The sequence below is a fragment of the Labrus mixtus genome, chromosome 2, assembly GCF_963584025.1.
Source record: "Labrus mixtus chromosome 2, fLabMix1.1, whole genome shotgun sequence".
Classification (NCBI taxonomy): Eukaryota; Metazoa; Chordata; class Actinopteri; order Labriformes; family Labridae; genus Labrus; species Labrus mixtus.
The window spans coordinates 1,441,441-1,469,244 of NC_083613.1; positions in this window are offsets into that span (position 1 = coordinate 1,441,441).

The following is a 27,804-nucleotide window of genomic DNA, read 5'->3' on the forward strand; positions in this document are numbered from 1 at the left end:
TTGCTCAATAGATGTGATTTGAGTTGATGTTATTGCTCATAGATGTGATTTGAGTTAGTAGTTTTGCTCAATAGATGTGATTTGAGTTAGTACTATTGTTCAATAGATGTGATTTCAGTTAGTTTTGTAGTATTGCTCAATAGATGTGATTTGAGTTAGTGTTATTGCTCAATAGATGTGATTTGAGTTAGTGTTATTGCTCAATAGATGTGATTTCAGTTAGTTTTGTAGTATTGCTCAATAGATGTGATTTGAGTTAGTGTTATTGCTCAATAGATGTGATTTCAGTTAGTTTTGTAGTATTGCTCAATAGATGTGATTTGAGTTAGTGTTATTGCTCAATAGATGTGATTTGAGTTGGTATTATTGCTCAATAGATGTGATTTGAGTTAATGTTATTGCTCAATAGATGTGATTTGAGTTGGTATTATTGCTCAATAGATGTGATTTGAGTTAATGTTATTGCTCAATAGATGTGATTTGAGTTGGTATTATTGCTCAATAGATGTGATTTGAGTTTATGTTATTGCTCAATAGATGTGATTTGAGTTGGTGTTATTGCTCAATAGATGTGATTTGAGTTGGTGTTATTGCTCAATAGATGTGATTTGAGTTAGTATTGTTTTATTGTTCAATAGATGTGATTTGAGTTAGTGTTATTGCTCAATAGATGTGATTTGAGTTAGTATTGTTTTATTGTTCAATAGATGTGATTTGAGTTAGTGTTATTGCTCAATAGATGTGATTTGAGTTAGTATTGTTTTATTGTTCAATAGATGTGATTTGAGTTTATGTTATTGCTCAATAGATGTGATTTGAGTTGGTGTTATTGCTCATAGATGTGATTTGAGTTAGTAGTATTGCTCAATAGATGTGATTTGAGTTAGTATTGTATTATTGCTCAATAGATGTGATTTGAGTCAGTATTGTATTATTGCTCAATAGATGTGATTTGAGTTAGTTTTGTAGTATTGCTCAATGGATGTGATTTGAGTTAGTGTTATTGCTCAATAGATGTGATTTGAGTTAGTATTGTTTTATTGCTCAATAGATGTGATTTGAGTTAGTTTTGTAGTATTGCTCAATAGATGTGATTTGAGTTAGTGTTATTGCTCAATAGATGTGATTTCAGTTAGTTTTGTAGTATTGCTCAATAGATGTGATTTGAGTTGGTGTTATTGCTCAATAGATGTGATTTGAGTTAATGTTATTGCTCAATAGATGTGATTTGAGTTGTTATTATTGCTCAATAGATGTGATTTGAGTTAGTGTTATTGCTCAATAGATGTGATTTGAGTTGGTATTATTGCTCAATAGATGTGATTTGAGATGGTATTATTGCTCAATAGATGTGATTTGAGTTAGTGTTGTTGCTCAATAGATGTGATTTGAGTTAGTGTTATTGCTCAATAGATGTGATTTGAGTCAGGATTGTATTATTGCTCAATAGATGTGATTTGAGATGGTATTATTGCTCAATAGATGAGATTTGAGTTAGTGTTATTGCTCAATAGATGTGATTTGAGTTAATGTTATTGCTCAATAGATGTGATTTGAGTTGGTATTATTGCTCAATAGATGTGATTTGAGTTTATGTTATTGCTCAATAGATGTGATTTGAGTTGGTGTTATTGCTCAATAGATGTGATTTGAGTTGGTGTTATTGCTCAATAGATGTGATTTGAGTTAGTATTGTTTTATTGCTCAATAGATGTGATTTGAATTAGTTTTGTAGTATTGCTCAATAGATGTGATTTGAGTTAGTATTCTTTTATTGCTCAATAGATGTGATTTGAGTTGATGTTATTGCTCATAGATGTGATTTGAGTTAGTAGTTTTGCTCAATAGATGTGATTTGAGTTAGTACTATTGTTCAATAGATGTGATTTCAGTTAGTTTTGTAGTATTGCTCAATAGATGTGATTTGAGTTAGTGTTATTGCTCAATAGATGTGATTTGAGTTAGTGTTATTGCTCAATAGATGTGATTTCAGTTAGTTTTGTAGTATTGCTCAATAGATGTGATTTGAGTTAGTGTTATTGCTCAATAGATGTGATTTCAGTTAGTTTTGTAGTATTGCTCAATAGATGTGATTTGAGTTAGTGTTATTGCTCAATAGATGTGATTTGAGTTGGTATTATTGCTCAATAGATGTGATTTGAGTTAATGTTATTGCTCAATAGATGTGATTTGAGTTGGTATTATTGCTCAATAGATGTGATTTGAGTTAATGTTATTGCTCAATAGATGTGATTTGAGTTGGTATTATTGCTCAATAGATGTGATTTGAGTTGGTATTATTGCTCAATAGATGTGATTTGAGTTAATGTTATTGCTCAATAGATGTGATTTGAGTTGGTATTATTGCTCAATAGATGTGATTTGAGTTGGTATTATTGCTCAATAGATGTGATTTGAGTTAGTATTGTTTTATTGCTCAATAGATGTGATTTGAGTTAGTATTGTTTTATTGCTCAATAGATGTGATTTGAGTTAGTGTTATTGCTCAATAGATGTGATTTGAGTTAGTGTTATTGCTCAATAGATGTGATTTGAGTCAGTATTGTATTATTGCTTAATAGATGTGATTTGAGTTTATGTAATTGCTCAATAGATGTGATTTGAGTTAGTATTGTATTATTGCTCAATAGATGTGATTTGAGTTAGTATTATTGCTCAATAGATGTGATTTGAGTTGGTATTATTGCTCAATAGATGTGATTTGAGTTAGTGTTATTGCTCAATAGATGTGATTTGAGTTAGTGTTATTGCTGAATAGATGTGATTTGAGTTGGTATTATTGCTCAATAGATGTGATTTGAGTTGGTATTATTGCTCAATAGATGTGATTTGAGTTGGTATTATTGCTCAATAGATGTGATTTGAGTTGGTATTATTGCTCAATAGATGTGATTTGAGTTAGTATTGTTTTATTGCTCAATAGATGTGATTTGAGTTTATGTTATTGCTCAATAGATGTGATTTGAGTTGGTGTTATTGCTCAATAGATGTGATTTGAGTTGGTGTTATTGCTCATAGATGTGATTTGAGTTAGTAGTATTGCTCAATAGATGTGATTTGAGTTAGTACTGTATTATTGCTCAATAGATGTGATTTGAGTCAGTATTGTATTATTGCTCAATAGATGTGATTTGAGTTTATGTTATTGCTCAATAGATGTGATTTGAGTCAGTATTGTATTATTGCTCAATAGATGTGATTTGAGTTTATGTTATTGCTCAATAGATGTGATTTGAGTTAGTATTGTTTTATTGCTCAATAGATGTGATTTGAGTTCATGTTATTGCTCAATGGATGTGATTTGAGTAAGTATTGTATTATTGCTCAATAGATGTGATTTGAGTTTATGTCTTTGCTCAATAGATGTGATTTGAGCTAGTGTTATTGCTCAATAGATGTGATTTGAGTTGGTATTATTGCTCAATAGATGTGATTTGAGTTGGTATTATTGCTCAATAGATGTGATTTGAGTTGGTATTATTGCTCAATAGATGTGATTTGAGTTAATGTTATTGCTCAATAGATGTGATTTGAGTTGTTATTATTGCTCAATAGATGTGATTTGAGTTGGTATTATTGCTCAATAGATGTGATTTGAGTTAGTGTTATTGCTCAATAGATGTGATTTGAGTCAGTATTGTATTATTGCTCAATAGATTTGATTTGAGTCAGTATTGTATCATTGCTCAATAGATGTTATCTGAGTTAGTGTTATTGCTGATTAGATGTGATTTGAGTTCATGTTATTGCTCAATAGATGTGATTTGAGTCAGTATTGTATTATTGCTCAATAGATGTGATTTGAGTCAGTATTGTATTATTGCTCAATAGATGTGATTTGAGTTCATGTTATTGCTCAATAGATGTGATTTGAGTCAGTATTGTATTATTGCTCAATAGATGTGATTTGAGTTTATGTTATTGCTCAATAGATGTGATTTGAGCTAGTGTTATTGCTCAATAGATGTGATTTGAGTTTATGTTATTGCTCAATTGATGTGATTTGAGTTGGTATTATTGCTCAATAGATGTGATTTGAGTTTATGTTATTGCTCAATAGATGTGATTTGAGTTGGTGTTATTGCTCAATAGATGTGATTTGAGTTGGTGTTATTGCTCAATAGATGTGATTTGAGTTAGTATTGTTTTATTGTTCAATAGATGTGATTTGAGTTAGTGTTATTGCTCAATAGATGTGATTTGAGTTAGTATTGTTTTATTGTTCAATAGATGTGATTTGAGTTAGTGTTATTGCTCAATAGATGTGATTTGAGTTAGTATTGTTTTATTGTTCAATAGATGTGATTTGAGTTTATGTTATTGCTCAATAGATGTGATTTGAGTTGGTGTTATTGCTCATAGATGTGATTTGAGTTAGTAGTATTGCTCAATAGATGTGATTTGAGTTAGTATTGTATTATTGCTCAATAGATGTGATTTGAGTCAGTATTGTATTATTGCTCAATAGATGTGATTTGAGTTAGTTTTGTAGTATTGCTCAATGGATGTGATTTGAGTTAGTGTTATTGCTCAATAGATGTGATTTGAGTTAGTATTGTTTTATTGCTCAATAGATGTGATTTGAGTTAGTTTTGTAGTATTGCTCAATAGATGTGATTTGAGTTAGTGTTATTGCTCAATAGATGTGATTTCAGTTAGTTTTGTAGTATTGCTCAATAGATGTGATTTGAGTTGGTGTTATTGCTCAATAGATGTGATTTGAGTTAATGTTATTGCTCAATAGATGTGATTTGAGTTGTTATTATTGCTCAATAGATGTGATTTGAGTTAGTGTTATTGCTCAATAGATGTGATTTGAGTTGGTATTATTGCTCAATAGATGTGATTTGAGATGGTATTATTGCTCAATAGATGTGATTTGAGTTAGTGTTGTTGCTCAATAGATGTGATTTGAGTTAGTGTTATTGCTCAATAGATGTGATTTGAGTCAGTATTGTATTATTGCTCAATAGATGTGATTTGAGATGGTATTATTGCTCAATAGATGAGATTTGAGTTAGTGTTATTGCTCAATAGATGTGATTTGAGTTAATGTTATTGCTCAATAGATGTGATTTGAGTTGGTATTACTGCTCAATAGATGTGATTTGAGTTTATGTTATTGCTCAATAGATGTGATTTGAGTTGGTGTTATTGCTCAATAGATGTGATTTGAGTTGGTGTTATTGCTCAATAGATGTGATTTGAGTTAGTATTGTTTTATTGTTCAATAGATGTGATTTGAGTTAGTGTTATTGCTCAATAGATGTGATTTGAGTTAGTAGTATTGCTCAATAGATGTGATTTGAGTTAGTGTTATTGTTCAATAGATGTGATTTGAGTTAGTAGTATTGCTCAATAGATGTGATTTGAGTTAGTAGTATTGCTCAATAGATGTGATTTGAGTTAGTGTTATTGTTCAATAGATGTGATTTGAGTTAGTAGTATTGCTCAATAGATGTGATTTGAGTTAGTACTGTATTATTGCTCAATAGATGTGATTTGAGTCAGTATTGTATTATTGCTCAATAGATGTGATTTGAGTTTATGTTATTGCTCAATAGATGTGATTTGAGTTAGTATTGTTTTATTGCTCAATAGATGTGATTTGAGTCAGTATTGTATTATTGCTCAATAGATGTGATTTGAGTTTATGTTATTGCTCAATAGATGTGATTTGAGTTAGTATTGTTTTATTGCTCAATAGATGTGATTTGAGTTCATGTTATTGCTCAATGGATGTGATTTGAGTCAGTATTGTATTATTGCTCAATAGATGTGATTTGAGTTTATGTTATTGCTCAATAGATGTGATTTGAGCTAGTGTTATTGCTCAATAGATGTGATTTGAGTTGGTATTATTGCTCAATAGATGTGATTTGAGTTGGTATTATTGCTCAATAGATGTGATTTGAGTTGGTATTATTGCTCAATAGATGTGATTTGAGTTAATGTTATTGCTCAATAGATGTGATTTGAGTTGTTATTATTGCTCAATAGATGTGATTTGAGTTGGTATTATTGCTCAATAGATGTGATTTGAGTTAGTGTTATTGCTCAATAGATGTGATTTGAGTCAGTATTGTATTATTGCTCAATAGATTTGATTTGAGTTAGTATTGTATCATTGCTCAATAGATGTTATCTGAGTTAGTGTTATTGCTGAATAGATATGATTTTAGTTGGTATTATTGCTCAATAGATGTGATTTGAGTTGGTGTTATTGCTCATAGATGTGATTTGAGTTAGTATTGTTTTATTGCTCAATAGATGTGATTTGAGTTCATGTTATTGCTCAATAGATGTGATTTGAGTTGGTGTTATTGCTCAATAGATGTGATTTGAGTTGGTGTTATTGCTCATAGATGTGATTTGAGTTAGTATTGTAGTATTGCTCAATAGATGTGATTTGAGTCAGTATTGTATTATTGCTCAATAGATGTGATTTGAGTCAGTATTGTATTATTGCTCAATAGATGTGATTTGAGTTCATGTTATTGCTCAATAGATGTGATTTGAGTCAGTATTGTATTATTGCTCAATAGATGTGATTTGAGTTGGTGTTATTGCTCATAGATGTGATTTGAGTTAGTAGTATTGCTCAATAGATGTGATTTGAGTTAGTACTGTATTATTGCTCAATAGATGTGATTTGAGTCAGTATTGTATTATTGCTCAATAGATGTGATTTGAGTTTATGTTATTGCTCAATAGATGTGATTTGAGTTAGTATTGTTTTATTGCTCAATAGATGTGATTTGAGTCAGTATTGTATTATTGCTCAATAGATGTGATTTGAGTTTATGTTATTGCTCAATAGATGTGATTTGAGTTAGTATTGTTTTATTGCTCAATAGATGTGATTTGAGTTCATGTTATTGCTCAATGGATGTGATTTGAGTCAGTATTGTATTATTGCTCAATAGATGTGATTTGAGTTTATGTTATTGCTCAATAGATGTGATTTGAGCTAGTGTTATTGCTCAATAGATGTGATTTGAGTTGGTATTATTGCTCAATAGATGTGATTTGAGTTGGTATTATTGCTCAATAGATGTGATTTGAGTTGGTATTATTGCTCAATAGATGTGATTTGAGTTAATGTTATTGCTCAATAGATGTGATTTGAGTTGTTATTATTGCTCAATAGATGTGATTTGAGTTGGTGTTATTTTTCAATAGATGTGATTTGAGTTAGTATTGTATTATTGCTCAATAGATGTGATTTGAGTCAGTATTGTATTATTGCTCAATAGATGTGACTTGAGTCAGTATTGTTTTATTGTTCAATAGATGTGATTTGAGTTTCTGTTATTGCTCAATAGATGTGATTTGAGTTAGTGTTTTTGCTCAATAGATGTGATTTGAGTCAGTATTGTATTATTGCTCAATAGATGTGACTTGAGTCAGTATTGTTTTATTGTTCAATAGATGTGATTTGAGTTTCTGTTATTGCTCAATAGATGTGATTTGAGTTGGTATTATTGCTCAATAGATGTGATTTGAGTTAGTGTTATTGCTCAATAGATGTGATTTGAGTCAGTATTGTATTATTGCTCAATAGATTTGATTTGAGTTAGTATTGTATCATTGCTCAATAGATGTTATCTGAGTTGGTGTTATTGCTCATAGATGTGATTTGAGTTAGTATTGTTTTATTGCTCAATAGATGTGATTTGAGTTCATGTTATTGCTCAATAGATGTGATTTGAGTTGGTGTTATTGCTCAATAGATGTGATTTGAGTTGGTGTTATTGCTCATAGATGTGATTTGAGTTAGTATTGTAGTATTGCTCAATAGATGTGATTTGAGTCAGTATTGTATTATTGCTCAATAGATGTGATTTGAGTCAGTATTGTATTATTGCTCAATAGATGTGATTTGAGTTCATGTTATTGCTCAATAGATGTGATTTGAGTCAGTATTGTATTATTGCTCAATAGATGTGATTTGAGTTTATGTTATTGCTCAATAGATGTGATTTGAGCTAGTGTTATTGCTCAATAGATGTGATTTGAGTTTATGTTATTGCTCAATTGATGTGATTTGAGTTGGTATTATTGCTCAATAGATGTGATTTGAGTTTATGTTATTGCTCAATAGATGTGATTTGAGTTGGTGTTATTGCTCAATAGATGTGATTTGAGTTGGTGTTATTGCTCAATAGATGTGATTTGAGTTAGTATTGTTTTATTGTTCAATAGATGTGATTTGAGTTAGTGTTATTGCTCAATAGATGTGATTTGAGTTAGTATTGTTTTATTGTTCAATAGATGTGATTTGAGTTAGTGTTATTGCTCAATAGATGTGATTTGAGTTAGTATTGTTTTATTGTTCAATAGATGTGATTTGAGTTTATGTTATTGCTCAATAGATGTGATTTGAGTTGGTGTTATTGCTCATAGATGTGATTTGAGTTAGTAGTATTGCTCAATAGATGTGATTTGAGTTAGTATTGTATTATTGCTCAATAGATGTGATTTGAGTCAGTATTGTATTATTGCTCAATAGATGTGATTTGAGTTAGTTTTGTAGTATTGCTCAATGGATGTGATTTGAGTTAGTGTTATTGCTCAATAGATGTGATTTGAGTTAGTATTGTTTTATTGCTCAATAGATGTGATTTGAGTTAGTTTTGTAGTATTGCTCAATAGATGTGATTTGAGTTAGTGTTATTGCTCAATAGATGTGATTTCAGTTAGTTTTGTAGTATTGCTCAATAGATGTGATTTGAGTTGGTGTTATTGCTCAATAGATGTGATTTGAGTTAATGTTATTGCTCAATAGATGTGATTTGAGTTGTTATTATTGCTCAATAGATGTGATTTGAGTTAGTGTTATTGCTCAATAGATGTGATTTGAGTTGGTATTATTGCTCAATAGATGTGATTTGAGATGGTATTATTGCTCAATAGATGTGATTTGAGTTAGTGTTGTTGCTCAATAGATGTGATTTGAGTTAGTGTTATTGCTCAATAGATGTGATTTGAGTCAGTATTGTATTATTGCTCAATAGATGTGATTTGAGATGGTATTATTGCTCAATAGATGTGATTTGAGTCAGTGTTATTGCTCAATAGATGTGATTTGAGTTAATGTTATTGCTCAATAGATGTGATTTGAGTTGGTATTATTGCTCAATAGATGTGATTTGAGTTTATGTTATTGCTCAATAGATGTGATTTGAGTTGGTGTTATTGCTCAATAGATGTGATTTGAGTTGGTGTTATTGCTCAATAGATGTGATTTGAGTTAGTATTGTTTTATTGTTCAATAGATGTGATTTGAGTTAGTGTTATTGCTCAATAGATGTGATTTGAGTTAGTAGTATTGCTCAATAGATGTGATTTGAGTTAGTGTTATTGTTCAATAGATGTGATTTGAGTTAGTAGTATTGCTCAATAGATGTGATTTGAGTTAGTAGTATTGCTCAATAGATGTGATTTGAGTTAGTGTTATTGTTCAATAGATGTGATTTGAGTTAGTAGTATTGCTCAATAGATGTGATTTGAGTTAGTAGTATTGCTCAATAGATGTGATTTGAGTTAGTATTGTATTATTGCTCAATAGATGTGATTTGAGTTAGTATTGTATTATTGCTCAATAGATGTGATTTGAGTCAGTATTGTTTTATTGCTCAATAGATGTGATTTGAGTTAGTGTTATTGCTCAATAGATGTGATTTCAGTTAGTTTTGTAGTATTGCTCAATAGATGTGATTTGAGTTAGTGTTATTGCTCAATAGATGTGATTTGAGTTAGTATTGTTTTATTGTTCAATAGATGTGATTTGAGTTAGTAGTATTGCTCAATAGATGTGATTTGAGTTAGTGTTATTGTTCAATAGATGTGATTTGAGTTAGTAGTATTGCTCAATAGATGTGATTTGAGTTAGTAGTATTGCTCAATAGATGTGATTTGAGTTAGTATTGTATTATTGCTCAATAGATGTGATTTGAGTTAGTATTGTATTATTGCTCAATAGATGTGATTTGAGTCAGTATTGTTTTATTGCTCAATAGATGTGATTTGAGTTAGTTTTGTAGTATTGCTCAATAGATGTGATTTGAGTTAGTGTTATTGCTCAATAGATGTGATTTCAGTTAGTTTTGTAGTATTGCTCAATAGATGTGATTTGAGTTGGTGTTATTGCTCAATAGATGTGATTTGAGTTAGTGTTATTGATCAATAGATGTCATTTGAGCTAGTGTTATTGATCAATAGATGTCATTTGAGTTAGTGTTATTGCTCAATAGATGTGATTTGAGATGGTATTATTGCTCAATAGATGTGATTTGAGATGGTATTATTGCTCAATAGATGTGATTTGAGTTAGTGTTATTGCTCAATAGATGTGATTTGAGTCAGTATTGTATTATTGCTCAATAGATGTGATTTGAGCTAGTGTTATTGCTCAATAGATGTCATTTGAGTTTATGTTATTGCTCAATAGATGTGATTTGAGTTGGTATTATTGCTCAATAGATGTGATTTGAGTTGGTGTTATTGCTCAATAGATGTGATTTGAGTTAATGTTATTGCTCAATAGATGTGATTTGAGTTAGTGTTATTGCTCAATAGATGTGATTTGAGTCAGTATTGTATTATTGTTCAATAGATGTGATTTGAGTTAGTAGTATTGCTCAATAGATGTGATTTGAGTTAGTAGTATTGCTCAATAGATGTGATTTGAGTTAGTGTTATTGTTCAATAGATATGATTTGAGTTAGTAGTATTGCTCAATAGATGTGATTTGAGTTAGTAGTATTGCTCAATAGATGTGATTTGAGTTAGTATTGTATTATTGCTCAATAGATGTGATTTGAGTTAGTATTGTATTATTGCTCAATAGATGTGATTTGAGTCAGTATTGTTTTATTGCTCAATAGATGTGATTTGAGTTAGTTTTGTAGTATTGCTCAATAGATGTGTTTTGAGTTAGTGTTATTGCTCAATAGATGTGATTTCAGTTAGTTTTGTAGTATTGCTCAATAGATGTGATTTGAGTTGGTGTTATTGCTCAATAGATGTGATTTGAGTTAGTGTTATTGATCAATAGATGTGATTTGAGCTAGTGTTATTGCTCAATAGATGTCATTTGAGTTAGTGTTATTGCTCAATAGATGTGATTTGAGTTGGTATTATTGCTCAATAGATGTGATTTGAGATGGTATTATTGCTCAATAGATGTGATTTGAGTTAGTGTTATTGCTCAATAGATGTGATTTGAGTCAGTATTGTATTATTGCTCAATAGATGTGATTTGAGCTAGTGTTATTGCTCAATAGATGTCATTTGAGTTTATGTTATTGCTCAATAGATGTGATTTGAGTTGGTATTATTGCTCAATAGATGTGATTTGAGTTGGTGTTATTGCTCAATAGATGTGATTTGAGTTGGTGTTATTGCTCAATAGATGTGATTTGAGTTTATGTTATTGCTCAATAGATGTGATTTGAGTTGGTATTATTGCTCAATAGATGTGATTTGAGTTGGTGTTATTGCTCAATAGATGTGATTTGAGTTAGTATTGTTTTATTGCTCAATAGATGTGATTTGAGTTAGTATTGTTTTATTGCTCAATAGATGTGATTTGAGTTAGTTTTGTAGTATTGCTCAATAGATGTGATTTGAGTTAGTGTTATTGCTCAATAGATGTGATTTCAGTTAGTTTTGTAGTATTGCTCAATAGATGTGATTTGAGTTGGTGTTATTGCTCAATAGATGTGATTTGAGTTAATGTTATTGCTCAATAGATGTGATTTAAGTTGTTATTATTGCTCAATAGATGTGATTTGAGTTAGTGTTATTGCTCAATAGATGTGATTTGAGTTGGTATTATTGCTCAATAGATGTGATTTGAGATGGTATTATTGCTCAATAGATGTGATTTGAGTTAGTTTTGTAGTATTGCTCAATAGATGTGTTTTGAGTTAGTGTTATTGCTCAATAGATGTGATTTCAGTTAGTTTTGTAGTATTGCTCAATAGATGTGATTTGAGTTGGTGTTATTGCTCAATAGATGTGATTTGAGTTAGTGTTATTGATCAATAGATGTGATTTGAGCTAGTGTTATTGCTCAATAGATGTCATTTGAGTTAGTGTTATTGCTCAATAGATGTGATTTGAGTTGGTATTATTGCTCAATAGATGTGATTTGAGATGGTATTATTGCTCAATAGATGTGATTTGAGTTAGTGTTATTGCTCAATAGATGTGATTTGAGTCAGTATTGTATTATTGCTCAATAGATGTGATTTGAGCTAGTGTTATTGCTCAATAGATGTCATTTGAGTTTATGTTATTGCTCAATAGATGTGATTTGAGTTGGTATTATTGCTCAATAGATGTGATTTGAGTTGGTGTTATTGCTCAATAGATGTGATTTGAGTTGGTGTTATTGCTCAATAGATGTGATTTGAGTTGGTATTATTGCTCAATAGATGTGATTTGAGTTAATGTTATTGCTCAATAGATGTGATTTGAGTTGGTATTATTGCTCAATAGATGTGATTTGAGTTGGTGTTATTGCTCAATAGATGTGATTTGAGTTAGTATTGTTTTATTGCTCAATAGATGTGATTTGAGTTAGTATTGTTTTATTGCTCAATAGATGTGATTTGAGTTAGTTTTGTAGTATTGCTCAATAGATGTGATTTGAGTTAGTGTTATTGCTCAATAGATGTGATTTCAGTTAGTTTTGTAGTATTGCTCAATAGATGTGATTTGAGTTGGTGTTATTGCTCAATAGATGTGATTTGAGTTAATGTTATTGCTCAATAGATGTGATTTAAGTTGTTATTATTGCTCAATAGATGTGATTTGAGTTAGTGTTATTGCTCAATAGATGTGATTTGAGTTGGTATTATTGCTCAATAGATGTGATTTGAGATGGTATTATTGCTCAATAGATGTGATTTGAGTTAGTGTTATTGCTCAATAGATGTGATTTGAGTTAGTGTTATTGCTCAATAGATGTGATTTGAGTTAATGTTATTGCTCAATAGATGTGATTTGAGTTGGTATTATTGCTCAATAGATGTGATTTGAGTTTATGTTATTGCTCAATAGATGTGATTTGAGTTGGTGTTATTGCTCAATAGATGTGATTTGAGTTGGTGTTATTGCTCAATAGATGTGATTTGAGTTAGTATTGTTTTATTGTTCAATAGATGTGATTTGAGTTAGTGTTATTGCTCAATAGATGTGATTTGAGTTAGTATTGTTTTATTGCTCAATAGATGTGATTTGAGTTAGTAGTATTGCTCAATAGATGTGATTTGAGTTAGTAGTATTGCTCAATAGATGTGATTTGAGTTAGTATTGTATTATTGCTCAATAGATGTGATTTGAGTTAGTATTGTATTATTGCTCAATAGATGTGATTTGAGTCAGTATTGTTTTATTGCTCAATAGATGTGATTTGAGTTAGTTTTGTAGTATTGCTCAATAGATGTGATTTGAGTTAGTGTTATTGCTCAATAGATGTGATTTCAGTTAGTTTTGTAGTATTGCTCAATAGATGTGATTTGAGTTAGTGTTATTGCTCAATAGATGTGATTTGAGTTAGTATTGTTTTATTGCTCAATAGATGTGATTTGAGTTAGTTTTGTAGTATTGCTCAATAGATGTGATTTGAGTTAGTGTTATTGCTCAATAGATGTGATTTCAGTTAGTTTTGTAGTATTGCTCAATAGATGTGATTTGAGTTAATGTTATTGCTCAATAGATGTGATTTGAGTTAATGTTATTGCTCAATAGATGTGATTTGAGTTGTTATTATTGCTCAATAGATGTGATTTGAGTTGGTATTATTGCTCAATAGATGTGATTTGAGATGGTATTATTGCTCAATAGATGTGATTTGAGTTAGTGTTATTGCTCAATAGATGTGATTTGAGTTAGTGTTATTGCTCAATAGATGTGATTTGAGTCAGTATTGTATTATTGCTCAATAGATGTGATTTGAGCTAGTGTTATTGCTCAATAGATGTGATTTGAGTTAATGTTATTGCTCAATAGATGTGATTTGAGTTTATGTTATTGCTCAATAGATGTGATTTGAGTTGGTGTTATTGCTCAATAGATGTGATTTGAGTTAGTATTGTTTTATTGTTCAATAGATGTGATTTGAGTTAGTGTTATTGCTCAATAGATGTGATTTGAGTTAGTATTGTTTTATTGTTCAATAGATGTGATTTGAGTTAGTAGTATTGCTCAATAGATGTGATTTGAGTTAGTAGTATTGCTCAATAGATGTGATTTGAGTTAGTGTTATTGTTCAATAGATGTGATTTGAGTTAGTAGTATTGCTCAATAGATGTGATTTGAGTTAGTATTGTATTATTGCTCAATAGATGTGATTTGAGTTAGTATTGTATTATTGCTCAATAGATGTGATTTGAGTCAGTATTGTTTTATTGCTCAATAGATGTGATTTGAGTTAGTTTTGTAGTATTGCTCAATAGATGTGATTTGAGTTAGTGTTATTGCTCAATAGATGTGATTTCAGTTAGTTTTGTAGTATTGCTCAATAGATGTGATTTGAGTTGGTGTTATTGCTCAATAGATGTGATTTGAGTTAGTGTTATTGCTCAATAGATGTGATTTGAGTTAGTGTTATTGATCAATAGATGTCATTTGAGCTAGTGTTATTGATCAATAGATGTCATTTGAGTTAGTGTTATTGCTCAATAGATGTGATTTGAGTTGGTATTATTGCTCAATAGATGTGATTTGAGATGGTATTATTGCTCAATAGATGTGATTTGAGATGGTATTATTGCTCAATAGATGTGATTTGAGATGGTATTATTGCTCAATAGATGTGATTTGAGTCAGTATTGTATTATTGCTCAATAGATGTGATTTGAGTTGGTATTATTGCTCAATAGATGTGATTTGAGTTGGTATTATTGCTCAATAGATGTGATTTGAGTTGGTGTTATTGCTCAATAGATGTGATTTGAGTTTATGTTATTGCTCAATAGATGTGATTTGAGTTGGTATTATTGCTCAATAGATGTGATTTGAGTTGGTGTTATTGCTCAATAGATGTGATTTGAGTTGGTATTATTGCTCAATAGATGTGATTTGAGTTGGTGTTATTGCTCAATAGATGTGATTTGAGTTAGTATTGTTTTATTGCTCAATAGATGTGATTTGAGTTAGTATTGTTTTATTGCTCAATAGATGTGATTTGAGTTTATGTTATTGCTCAATAGATGTGATTTGAGTTGGTGTTATTGCTCAATAGATGTGATTTGAGTTGGTGTTATTGCTCAATAGATGTGATTTGAGTTAGTATTGTTTTATTGTTCAATAGATGTGATTTGAGTTTATGTTATTGCTCAATAGATGTGATTTGAGTTGGTGTTATTGCTCAATAGATGTGATTTGAGTTAGTATTGTAGTATTGCTCAATAGATGTGATTTGAGTCAGTATTGTATTATTGCTCAATAGATGTGACTTGAGTCAGTATTGTTTTATTGTTCAATAGATGTGATTTGAGTTTATGTTATTGCTCAATAGATGTGATTTGAGTTAGTGTTTTTGCTCAATAGATGTGATTTGAGTTAGTATTGTTTTATTGCTCAATAGATGTGATTTGAGTTAGTTTTGTAGTATTGCTCAATAGATGTGATTTGAGTTAGTATTGTGTTATTGCTCAATAGATGTGATTTGAGTTAGTATTGTATTATTGCTCAATAGATGTGATTTGAGTTGGTGTTATTGCTCAATAGATGTGATTTGAGTTGGTGTTATTGCTCAATAGATGTGATTTGAGCTAGTGTTATTGCTCAATAGATGTGATTTGAGTTTATGTTATTGCTCAATTGATGTGATTTGAGTTGGTATTATTGCTCAATAGATGTGATTTGAGTTTATGTTATTGCTCAATAGATGTGATTTGAGTTGGTGTTATTGCTCAATAGATGTGATTTGAGTTGGTGTTATTGCTCAATAGATGTGATTTGAGTTAGTGTTATTGCTCAATAGATGTGATTTGAGTTAGTATTGTTTTATTGTTCAATAGATGTGATTTGAGTTGGTGTTATTGCTCAATAGATGTGATTTGAGTCAGTATTGTATTATTGCTCAATAGATGTGATTTGAGTTAATGTTATTGCTCAATAGATGTGATTTGAGTCAATATTGTATTATTGCTCAATAGATGTGATTTGAGTCAGTATTGTATTATTGCTCAATAGATGTGATTTGAGTCAATATTGTATTATTGCTCAATAGATGTGATTTGAGTTGGTATTATTGCTCAATAGATGTGATTTGAGTTTATGTTATTGCTCAATAGATGTGATTTGAGTTGGTGTTATTGCTCAATAGATGTGATTTGAGTTAGTGTTATTGCTCAATAGATGTGATTTGAGTTAATGTTATTGCTCAATAGATGTGATTTGAGTTGGTATTATTGCTCAATAGATGTGATTTGAGTTTATGTTATTGCTCAATAGATGTGATTTGAGTTGGTGTTATTGCTCAATAGATGTGATTTGAGTTGGTGTTATTGCTCAATAGATGTGATTTGAGTTAGTATTGTTTTATTGTTCAATAGATGTGATTTGAGTTAGTGTTATTGCTCAATAGATGTGATTTGAGTTAGTATTGTTTTATTGCTCAATAGATGTGATTTGAGTTAGTAGTATTGCTCAATAGATGTGATTTGAGTTAGTAGTATTGCTCAATAGATGTGATTTGAGTTAGTATTGTATTATTGCTCAATAGATGTGATTTGAGTTAGTATTGTATTATTGCTCAATAGATGTGATTTGAGTCAGTATTGTTTTATTGCTCAATAGATGTGATTTGAGTTAGTTTTGTAGTATTGCTCAATAGATGTGATTTGAGTTAGTGTTATTGCTCAATAGATGTGATTTCAGTTAGTTTTGTAGTATTGCTCAATAGATGTGATTTGAGTTAGTGTTATTGCTCAATAGATGTGATTTGAGTTAGTATATTTTTATTGCTCAATAGATGTGATTTGAGTTAGTTTTGTAGTATTGCTCAATAGATGTGATTTGAGTTAGTGTTATTGCTCAATAGATGTGATTTCAGTTAGTTTTGTAGTATTGCTCAATAGATGTGATTTGAGTTAATGTTATTGCTCAATAGATGTGATTTGAGTTAATGTTATTGCTCAATAGATGTGATTTGAGTTGTTATTATTGCTCAATAGATGTGATTTGAGTTGGTATTATTGCTCAATAGATGTGATTTGAGATGGTATTATTGCTCAATAGATGTGATTTGAGTTAGTGTTATTGCTCAATAGATGTTATTTGAGTTAGTGTTATTGCTCAATAGATGTGATTTGAGTCAGTATTGTATTATTGCTCAATAGATGTGATTTGAGCTAGTGTTATTGCTCAATAGATGTGATTTGAGCTAGTGTTATTGCTCAATAGATGTGATTTGAGTTAATGTTATTGCTCAATAGATGTGATTTGAGTTTATGTTATTGCTCAATAGATGTGATTTGAGTTGGTGTTATTGCTCAATAGATGTGATTTGAGTTAGTATTGTTTTATTGTTCAATAGATGTGATTTGAGTTAGTGTTATTGCTCAATAGATGTGATTTGAGTTAGTATTGTTTTATTGTTCAATAGATGTGATTTGAGTTAGTAGTATTGCTCAATAGATGTGATTTGAGTTAGTAGTATTGCTCAATAGATGTGATTTGAGTTAGTGTTATTGTTCAATAGATGTGATTTGAGTTAGTAGTATTGCTCAATAGATGTGATTTGAGTTAGTATTGTATTATTGCTCAATAGATGTGATTTGAGTTAGTATTGTATTATTGCTCAATAGATGTGATTTGAGTCAGTATTGTTTTATTGCTCAATAGATGTGATTTGAGTTAGTTTTGTAGTATTGCTCAATAGATGTGATTTGAGTTAGTGTTATTGCTCAATAGATGTGATTTCAGTTAGTTTTGTAGTATTGCTCAATAGATGTGATTTGAGTTGGTGTTATTGCTCAATAGATGTGATTTGAGTTAGTGTTATTGCTCAATAGATGTGATTTGAGTTAGTGTTATTGATCAATAGATGTCATTTGAGCTAGTGTTATTGATCAATAGATGTCATTTGAGTTAGTGTTATTGTTCAATAGATGTGATTTGAGTTGATATTATTGCTCAATAGATGTGATTTGAGATGGTATTATTGCTCAATAGATGTGATTTGAGATGGTATTATTGCTCAATAGATGTGATTTGAGATGGTATTATTGCTCAATAGATGTGATTTGAGTCAGTATTGTATTATTGCTCAATAGATGTGATTTGAGTTGGTATTATTGCTCAATAGATGTGATTTGAGTTGGTATTATTGCTCAATAGATGTGATTTGAGTTGGTGTTATTGCTCAATAGATGTGATTTGAGTTTATGTTATTGCTCAATAGATGTGATTTGAGTTGGTATTATTGCTCAATAGATGTGATTTGAGTTGGTGTTATTGCTCAATAGATGTGATTTGAGTTGGTATTATTGCTCAATAGATGTGATTTGAGTTGGTGTTATTGCTCAATAGATGTGATTTGAGTTTATGTTATTGCTCAATAGATGTGATTTGAGTTGGTATTATTGCTCAATAGATGTGATTTGAGTTAGTATTGTTTTATTGCTCAATAGATGTGATTTGAGTTAGTATTGTTTTATTGCTCAATAGATGTGATTTGAGTTTATGTTATTGCTCAATAGATGTGATTTGAGTTGGTGTTATTGCTCAATAGATGTGATTTGAGTTGGTGTTATTGCTCAATAGATGTGATTTGAGTTAGTGTTATTGCTCAATAGATGTGATTTGAGTTAGTATTGTTTTATTGTTCAATAGATGTGATTTGAGTTGGTGTTATTGCTCAATAGATGTGATTTGAGTTAGTATTGTATTATTGCTCAATAGATGTGATTTGAGTTAATGTTATTGCTCAATAGATGTGATTTGAGTCAATATTGTATTATTGCTCAATAGATGTGATTTGAGTCAGTATTGTATTATTGCTCAATAGATGTGATTTGAGTCAATATTGTATTATTGCTCAATAGATGTGATTTGAGTTGGTATTATTGCTCAATAGATGTGATTTGAGTTTATGTTATTGCTCAATAGATGTGATTTGAGTTGGTGTTATTGCTCAATAGATGTGATTTGAGTTAGTGTTATTGCTCAATAGATGTGATTTGAGTTAGTATTGTTTTATTGTTCAATAGATGTGATTTGAGTTAGTGTTATTGCTCAATAGATGTGATTTGAGTTAGTATTGTTTTATTGTTCAATAGATGTGATTTGAGTTAGTGTTATTGCTCAATAGATGTGATTTGAGTTAGTATTGTTTTATTGCTCAATAGATGTGATTTGAGTTAGTATTGTATTATTGCTCAATAGATGTGATTTGAGTTGGTGTTATTGCTCATAGATGTGATTTGAGTTAGTATTGTATTATTGCTCAATAGATGTGATTTGAGTCAGTTTTGTAGTATTGCTCAATGGATGTGATTTGAGTTAGTGTTATTGCTCAATAGATGTGATTTCAGTTAGTTTTGTAGTATTGCTCAATAGATGTGATTTGAGTTGGTGTTATTGCTCAATAGATGTGATTTCAGTTAGTGTTATTGCTCAATAGATGTGATTTGAGTCAGTATTGTATTATTGCTCAATAGATGTGATTTGAGCTAGTGTTATTGCTCAATAGATGTGATTTGAGTTAATGTTATTGCTCAATAGATGTGATTTGAGTTGGTATTATTGCTCAATAGATGTGATTTGAGTTTATGTTATTGCTCAATAGATGTGATTTGAGTTGGTGTTATTGCTCAATAGATGTGATTTGAGTTGGTGTTATTGCTCAATAGATGTGATTTGAGTTAGTATTGTTTTATTGTTCAATAGATGTGATTTGAGTTAGTAGTATTGCTCAATAGATGTGATTTGAGTTAGTAGTATTGCTCAATAGATGTGATTTGAGTTAGTGTTATTGTTCAATAGATGTGATTTGAGTTAGTAGTATTGCTCAATAGATGTGATTTGAGTTAGTTGTATTGCTCAATAGATGTGATTTGAGTTAGTATTGTATTATTGCTCAATAGATGTGATTTGAGTTAGTATTGTATTATTGCTCAATAGATGTGATTTGAGTCAGTATTGTTTTATTGCTCAATAGATGTGATTTGAGTTAGTGTTATTGCTCAATAGATGTGATTTCAGTTAGTTTTGTAGTATTGCTCAATAGATGTGATTTGAGTTAGTGTTATTGCTCAATAGATGTGATTTGAGTTAGTATTGTTTTATTGCTCAATAGATGTGATTTGAGTTAGTTTTGTAGTATTGCTCAATAGATGTGATTTGAGTTGGTGTTATTGCTCAATAGATGTGATTTGAGTTAATGTTATTGCTCAATAGATGTGATTTGAGTTGTTATTATTGCTCAATAGATGTGATTTGAGTTAGTGTTATTGCTCAATAGATGTGATTTGAGTTGGTATTATTGCTCAATAGATGTGATTTGAGATGGTATTATTGCTCAATAGATGTGATTTGAGTTAGTGTTATTGCTCAATAGATGTGATTTGAGTTAGTGTTATTGCTCAATAGATGTGATTTGAGTCAGTATTGTATTATTGCTCAATAGATGTGATTTGAGCTAGTGTTATTGCTCAATAGATGTGATTTGAGTTAGTTTTGTAGTATTGCTCAATAGATGTGATTTGAGTTAGTGTTATTGCTCAATAGATGTGATTTCAGTTAGTTTTGTAGTATTGCTCAATAGATGTGATTTGAGTTAATGTTATTGCTCAATAGATGTGATTTGAGTTAATGTTATTGCTCAATAGATGTGATTTGAGTTGTTATTATTGCTCAATAGATGTGATTTGAGTTGGTATTATTGCTCAATAGATGTGATTTGAGATGGTATTATTGCTCAATAGATGTGATTTGAGTTAGTGTTATTGCTCAATAGATGTTATTTGAGTTAGTGTTATTGCTCAATAGATGTGATTTGAGTCAGTATTGTATTATTGCTCAATAGATGTGATTTGAGCTAGTGTTATTGCTCAATAGATGTGATTTGAGCTAGTGTTATTGCTCAATAGATGTGATTTGAGTTAATGTTATTGCTCAATAGATGTGATTTGAGTTTATGTTATTGCTCAATAGATGTGATTTGAGTTGGTGTTATTGCTCAATAGATGTGATTTGAGTTAGTATTGTTTTATTGTTCAATAGATGTGATTTGAGTTAGTGTTATTGCTCAATAGATGTGATTTGAGTTAGTATTGTTTTATTGTTCAATAGATGTGATTTGAGTTAGTAGTATTGCTCAATAGATGTGATTTGAGTTAGTAGTATTGCTCAATAGATGTGATTTGAGTTAGTGTTATTGTTCAATAGATGTGATTTGAGTTAGTAGTATTGCTCAATAGATGTGATTTGAGTTAGTATTGTATTATTGCTCAATAGATGTGATTTGAGTTAGTATTGTATTATTGCTCAATAGATGTGATTTGAGTCAGTATTGTTTTATTGCTCAATAGATGTGATTTGAGTTAGTTTTGTAGTATTGCTCAATAGATGTGATTTGAGTTAGTGTTATTGCTCAATAGATGTGATTTCAGTTAGTTTTGTAGTATTGCTCAATAGATGTGATTTGAGTTGGTGTTATTGCTCAATAGATGTGATTTGAGTTAGTGTTATTGCTCAATAGATGTGATTTGAGTTAGTGTTATTGATCAATAGATGTCATTTGAGCTAGTGTTATTGATCAATAGATGTCATTTGAGTTAGTGTTATTGTTCAATAGATGTGATTTGAGTTGATATTATTGCTCAATAGATGTGATTTGAGATGGTATTATTGCTCAATAGATGTGATTTGAGATGGTATTATTGCTCAATAGATGTGATTTGAGATGGTATTATTGCTCAATAGATGTGATTTGAGTCAGTATTGTATTATTGCTCAATAGATGTGATTTGAGTTGGTATTATTGCTCAATAGATGTGATTTGAGTTGGTATTATTGCTCAATAGATGTGATTTGAGTTGGTGTTATTGCTCAATAGATGTGATTTGAGTTTATGTTATTGCTCAATAGATGTGATTTGAGTTGGTATTATTGCTCAATAGATGTGATTTGAGTTGGTGTTATTGCTCAATAGATGTGATTTGAGTTGGTATTATTGCTCAATAGATGTGATTTGAGTTGGTGTTATTGCTCAATAGATGTGATTTGAGTTTATGTTATTGCTCAATAGATGTGATTTGAGTTGGTATTATTGCTCAATAGATGTGATTTGAGTTAGTATTGTTTTATTGCTCAATAGATGTGATTTGAGTTAGTATTGTTTTATTGCTCAATAGATGTGATTTGAGTTTATGTTATTGCTCAATAGATGTGATTTGAGTTGGTGTTATTGCTCAATAGATGTGATTTGAGTTGGTGTTATTGCTCAATAGATGTGATTTGAGTTAGTGTTATTGCTCAATAGATGTGATTTGAGTTAGTATTGTTTTATTGTTCAATAGATGTGATTTGAGTTGGTGTTATTGCTCAATAGATGTGATTTGAGTTAGTATTGTATTATTGCTCAATAGATGTGATTTGAGTTAATGTTATTGCTCAATAGATGTGATTTGAGTCAATATTGTATTATTGCTCAATAGATGTGATTTGAGTCAGTATTGTATTATTGCTCAATAGATGTGATTTGAGTCAATATTGTATTATTGCTCAATAGATGTGATTTGAGTTGGTATTATTGCTCAATAGATGTGATTTGAGTTTATGTTATTGCTCAATAGATGTGATTTGAGTTGGTGTTATTGCTCAATAGATGTGATTTGAGTTAGTGTTATTGCTCAATAGATGTGATTTGAGTTAGTATTGTTTTATTGTTCAATAGATGTGATTTGAGTTAGTGTTATTGCTCAATAGATGTGATTTGAGTTAGTATTGTTTTATTGTTCAATAGATGTGATTTGAGTTAGTGTTATTGCTCAATAGATGTGATTTGAGTTAGTATTGTTTTATTGCTCAATAGATGTGATTTGAGTTAGTATTGTATTATTGCTCAATAGATGTGATTTGAGTTGGTGTTATTGCTCATAGATGTGATTTGAGTTAGTATTGTATTATTGCTCAATAGATGTGATTTGAGTCAGTTTTGTAGTATTGCTCAATGGATGTGATTTGAGTTAGTGTTATTGCTCAATAGATGTGATTTCAGTTAGTTTTGTAGTATTGCTCAATAGATGTGATTTGAGTTGGTGTTATTGCTCAATAGATGTGATTTCAGTTAGTGTTATTGCTCAATAGATGTGATTTGAGTCAGTATTGTATTATTGCTCAATAGATGTGATTTGAGCTAGTGTTATTGCTCAATAGATGTGATTTGAGTTAATGTTATTGCTCAATAGATGTGATTTGAGTTGGTATTATTGCTCAATAGATGTGATTTGAGTTTATGTTATTGCTCAATAGATGTGATTTGAGTTGGTGTTATTGCTCAATAGATGTGATTTGAGTTGGTGTTATTGCTCAATAGATGTGATTTGAGTTAGTATTGTTTTATTGTTCAATAGATGTGATTTGAGTTAGTAGTATTGCTCAATAGATGTGATTTGAGTTAGTAGTATTGCTCAATAGATGTGATTTGAGTTAGTGTTATTGTTCAATAGATGTGATTTGAGTTAGTAGTATTGCTCAATAGATGTGATTTGAGTTAGTTGTATTGCTCAATAGATGTGATTTGAGTTAGTATTGTATTATTGCTCAATAGATGTGATTTGAGTTAGTATTGTATTATTGCTCAATAGATGTGATTTGAGTCAGTATTGTTTTATTGCTCAATAGATGTGATTTGAGTTAGTGTTATTGCTCAATAGATGTGATTTCAGTTAGTTTTGTAGTATTGCTCAATAGATGTGATTTGAGTTAGTGTTATTGCTCAATAGATGTGATTTGAGTTAGTATTGTTTTATTGCTCAATAGATGTGATTTGAGTTAGTTTTGTAGTATTGCTCAATAGATGTGATTTGAGTTGGTGTTATTGCTCAATAGATGTGATTTGAGTTAATGTTATTGCTCAATAGATGTGATTTGAGTTGTTATTATTGCTCAATAGATGTGATTTGAGTTAGTGTTATTGCTCAATAGATGTGATTTGAGTTGGTATTATTGCTCAATAGATGTGATTTGAGATGGTATTATTGCTCAATAGATGTGATTTGAGTTAGTGTTATTGCTCAATAGATGTGATTTGAGTTAGTGTTATTGCTCAATAGATGTGATTTGAGTCAGTATTGTATTATTGCTCAATAGATGTGATTTGAGCTAGTGTTATTGCTCAATAGATGTGATTTGAGTTAATGTTATTGCTCAATAGATGTGATTTGAGTTGGTATTATTGCTCAATAGATGTGATTTGAGTTTATGTTATTGCTCAATAGATGTGATTTGAGTTGGTATTATTGCTCAATAGATGTGATTTGAGTTTATGTTATTGCTCAATAGATGTGATTTGAGTTGGTGTTATTGCTCAATAGATGTGATTTGAGTTAGTATTGTTTTATTGTTCAATAGATGTGATTTGAGTTAGTAGTATTGCTCAATAGATGTGATTTGAGTTAGTAGTATTGCTCAATAGATGTGATTTGAGTTAGTGTTATTGTTCAATAGATGTGATTTGAGTTAGTAGTATTGCTCAATAGATGTGATTTGAGTTAGTATTGTATTATTGCTCAATAGATGTGATTTGAGTTAGTATTGTATTATTGCTCAATAGATGTGATTTGAGTCAGTATTGTTTTATTGCTCAATAGATGTGATTTGAGTTAGTTTTGTAGTATTGCTCAATAGATGTGATTTGAGTTAGTGTTATTGCTCAATAGATGTGATTTCAGTTAGTTTTGTAGTATTGCTCAATAGATGTGATTTGAGTTAGTGTTATTGCTCAATAGATGTGATTTGAGTTAGTATTGTTTTATTGCTCAATAGATGTGACTTGAGTTAGTTTTGTAGTATTGCTCAATAGATGTGATTTGAGTTAGTGTTATTGCTCAATAGATGTGATTTCAGTTAGTTTTGTAGTATTGCTCAATAGATGTGATTTGAGTTGGTGTTATTGCTCAATAGATGTGATTTGAGTTAGTGTTATTGATCAATAGATGTCATTTGAGTTAGTGTTATTGCTCAATAGATGTGATTTGAGTTGGTATTATTGCTCAATAGATGTGATTTGAGATGGTATTATTGCTCAATAGATGTGATTTGAGTTAGTGTTATTGCTCAATAGATGTGATTTGAGTCAGTATTGTATTATTGCTCAATAGATGTGATTTGAGCTAGTGTTATTGCTCAATAGATGTCATTTGAGTTAGTATTGTTTTATTGCTCAATAGATGTGATTTGAGTTAGTATTGTTTTATTGCTCAATAGATGTGATTTGAGTTAGTTTTGTAGTATTGCTCAATAGATGTGATTTGAGTTAGTTTTGTAGTATTGCTCAATAGATGTGATTTGAGTTAGTGTTATTGCTCAATAGATGTGATTTCAGTTAGTTTTGTAGTATTGCTCAATAGATGTGATTTGAGTTGGTGTTATTGCTCAATAGATGTGATTTGAGTTAATGTTATTGCTCAATAGATGTGATTTGAGTTGTTATTATTGCTCAATAGATGTGATTTGAGTTAGTGTTATTGCTCAATAGATGTGATTTGAGTTAGTGTTATTGCTCAATAGATGTGATTTGAGTCAGTATTGTATTATTGCTCAATAGATGTGATTTGAGTTAATGTTATTGCTCAATAGATGTGATTTGAGTTGGTATTATTGCTCAATAGATGTGATTTGAGTTTATGTTATTGCTCAATAGATGTGATTTGAGTTGGTGTTATTGCTCAATAGATGTGATTTGAGTTGGTGTTATTGCTCAATAGATGTGATTTGAGTTAGTATTGTTTTATTGTTCAATAGATGTGATTTGAGTTAGTAGTATTGCTCAATAGATGTGATTTGAGTTAGTAGTATTGCTCAATAGATGTGATTTGAGTTAGTGTTATTGTTCAATAGATGTGATTTGAGTTAGTAGTATTGCTCAATAGATGTGATTTGAGTTAGTTGTATTGCTCAATAGATGTGATTTGAGTTAGTATTGTATTATTGCTCAATAGATGTGATTTGAGTTAGTATTGTATTATTGCTCAATAGATGTGATTTGAGTCAGTATTGTTTTATTGCTCAATAGATGTGATTTGAGTTAGTGTTATTGCTCAATAGATGTGATTTCAGTTAGTTTTGTAGTATTGCTCAATAGATGTGATTTGAGTTAGTGTTATTGCTCAATAGATGTGATTTGAGTTAGTATTGTTTTATTGCTCAATAGATGTGATTTGAGTTAGTTTTGTAGTATTGCTCAATAGATGTGATTTGAGTTAGTGTTATTGCTCAATAGATGTGATTTCAGTTAGTTTTGTAGTATTGCTCAATAGATGTGATTTGAGTTGGTGTAATTGCTCAATAGATGTGATTTGAGTTGTTATTATTGCTCAATAGATGTGATTTGAGTTGGTATTATTGCTCAATAGATGTGATTTGAGATGGTATTATTGCTCAATAGATGTGATTTGAGTTAGTGTTATTGCTCAATAGATGTGATTTGAGTTAGTTTTGTAGTATTGCTCAATAGATGTGATTTGAGTTAGTGTTATTGCTCAATAGATGTGATTTCAGTTAGTTTTGTAGTATTGCTCAATAGATGTGATTTGAGTTGGTGTTATTGCTCAATAGATGTGATTTGAGTTAATGTTATTGCTCAATAGATGTGATTTAAGTTGTTATTATTGCTCAATAGATGTGATTTGAGTTAGTGTTATTGCTCAATAGATGTGATTTGAGTTGGTATTATTGCTCAATAGATGTGATTTGAGATGGTATTATTGCTCAATAGATGTGATTTGAGTTAGTGTTATTGCTCAATAGATGTGATTTGAGTTGGTATTATTGCTCAATAGATGTGATTTGAGATGGTATTATTGCTCAATAGATGTGATTTGAGTTAGTGTTATTGCTCAATAGATGTGATTTGAGTCAGTATTGTATTATTGCTCAATAGATGTGATTTGAGCTAGTGTTATTGCTCAATAGATGTCATTTGAGTTTATGTTATTGCTCAATAGATGTGATTTGAGTTAGTATTATTGCTCAATAGATGTGATTTGAGTTGGTGTTATTGCTCAATAGATGTGATTTGAGTTTATGTTATTGCTCAATAGATGTGATTTGAGTTGGTATTATTGCTCAATAGATGTGATTTGAGTTAGTATTGTTTTATTGCTCAATAGATGTGATTTGAGTTAGTATTGTTTTATTGCTCAATAGATGTGATTTGAGTTAGTTTTGTAGTATTGCTCAATAGATGTGATTTGAGTTAGTTTTGTAGTATTGCTCAATAGATGTGATTTGAGTTAGTGTTATTGCTCAATAGATGTGATTTCAGTTAGTTTTGTAGTATTGCTCAATAGATGTGATTTGAGTTGGTGTTATTGCTCAATAGATGTGATTTGAGTTAATGTTATTGCTCAATAGATGTGATTTGAGTTGTTATTATTGCTCAATAGATGTGATTTGAGTTAGTGTTATTGCTCAATAGATGTGATTTGAGTCAGTATTGTATTATTGCTCAATAGATGTGATTTGAGTTAATGTTATTGCTCAATAGATGTGATTTGAGTTGGTATTATTGCTCAATAGATGTGATTTGAGTTT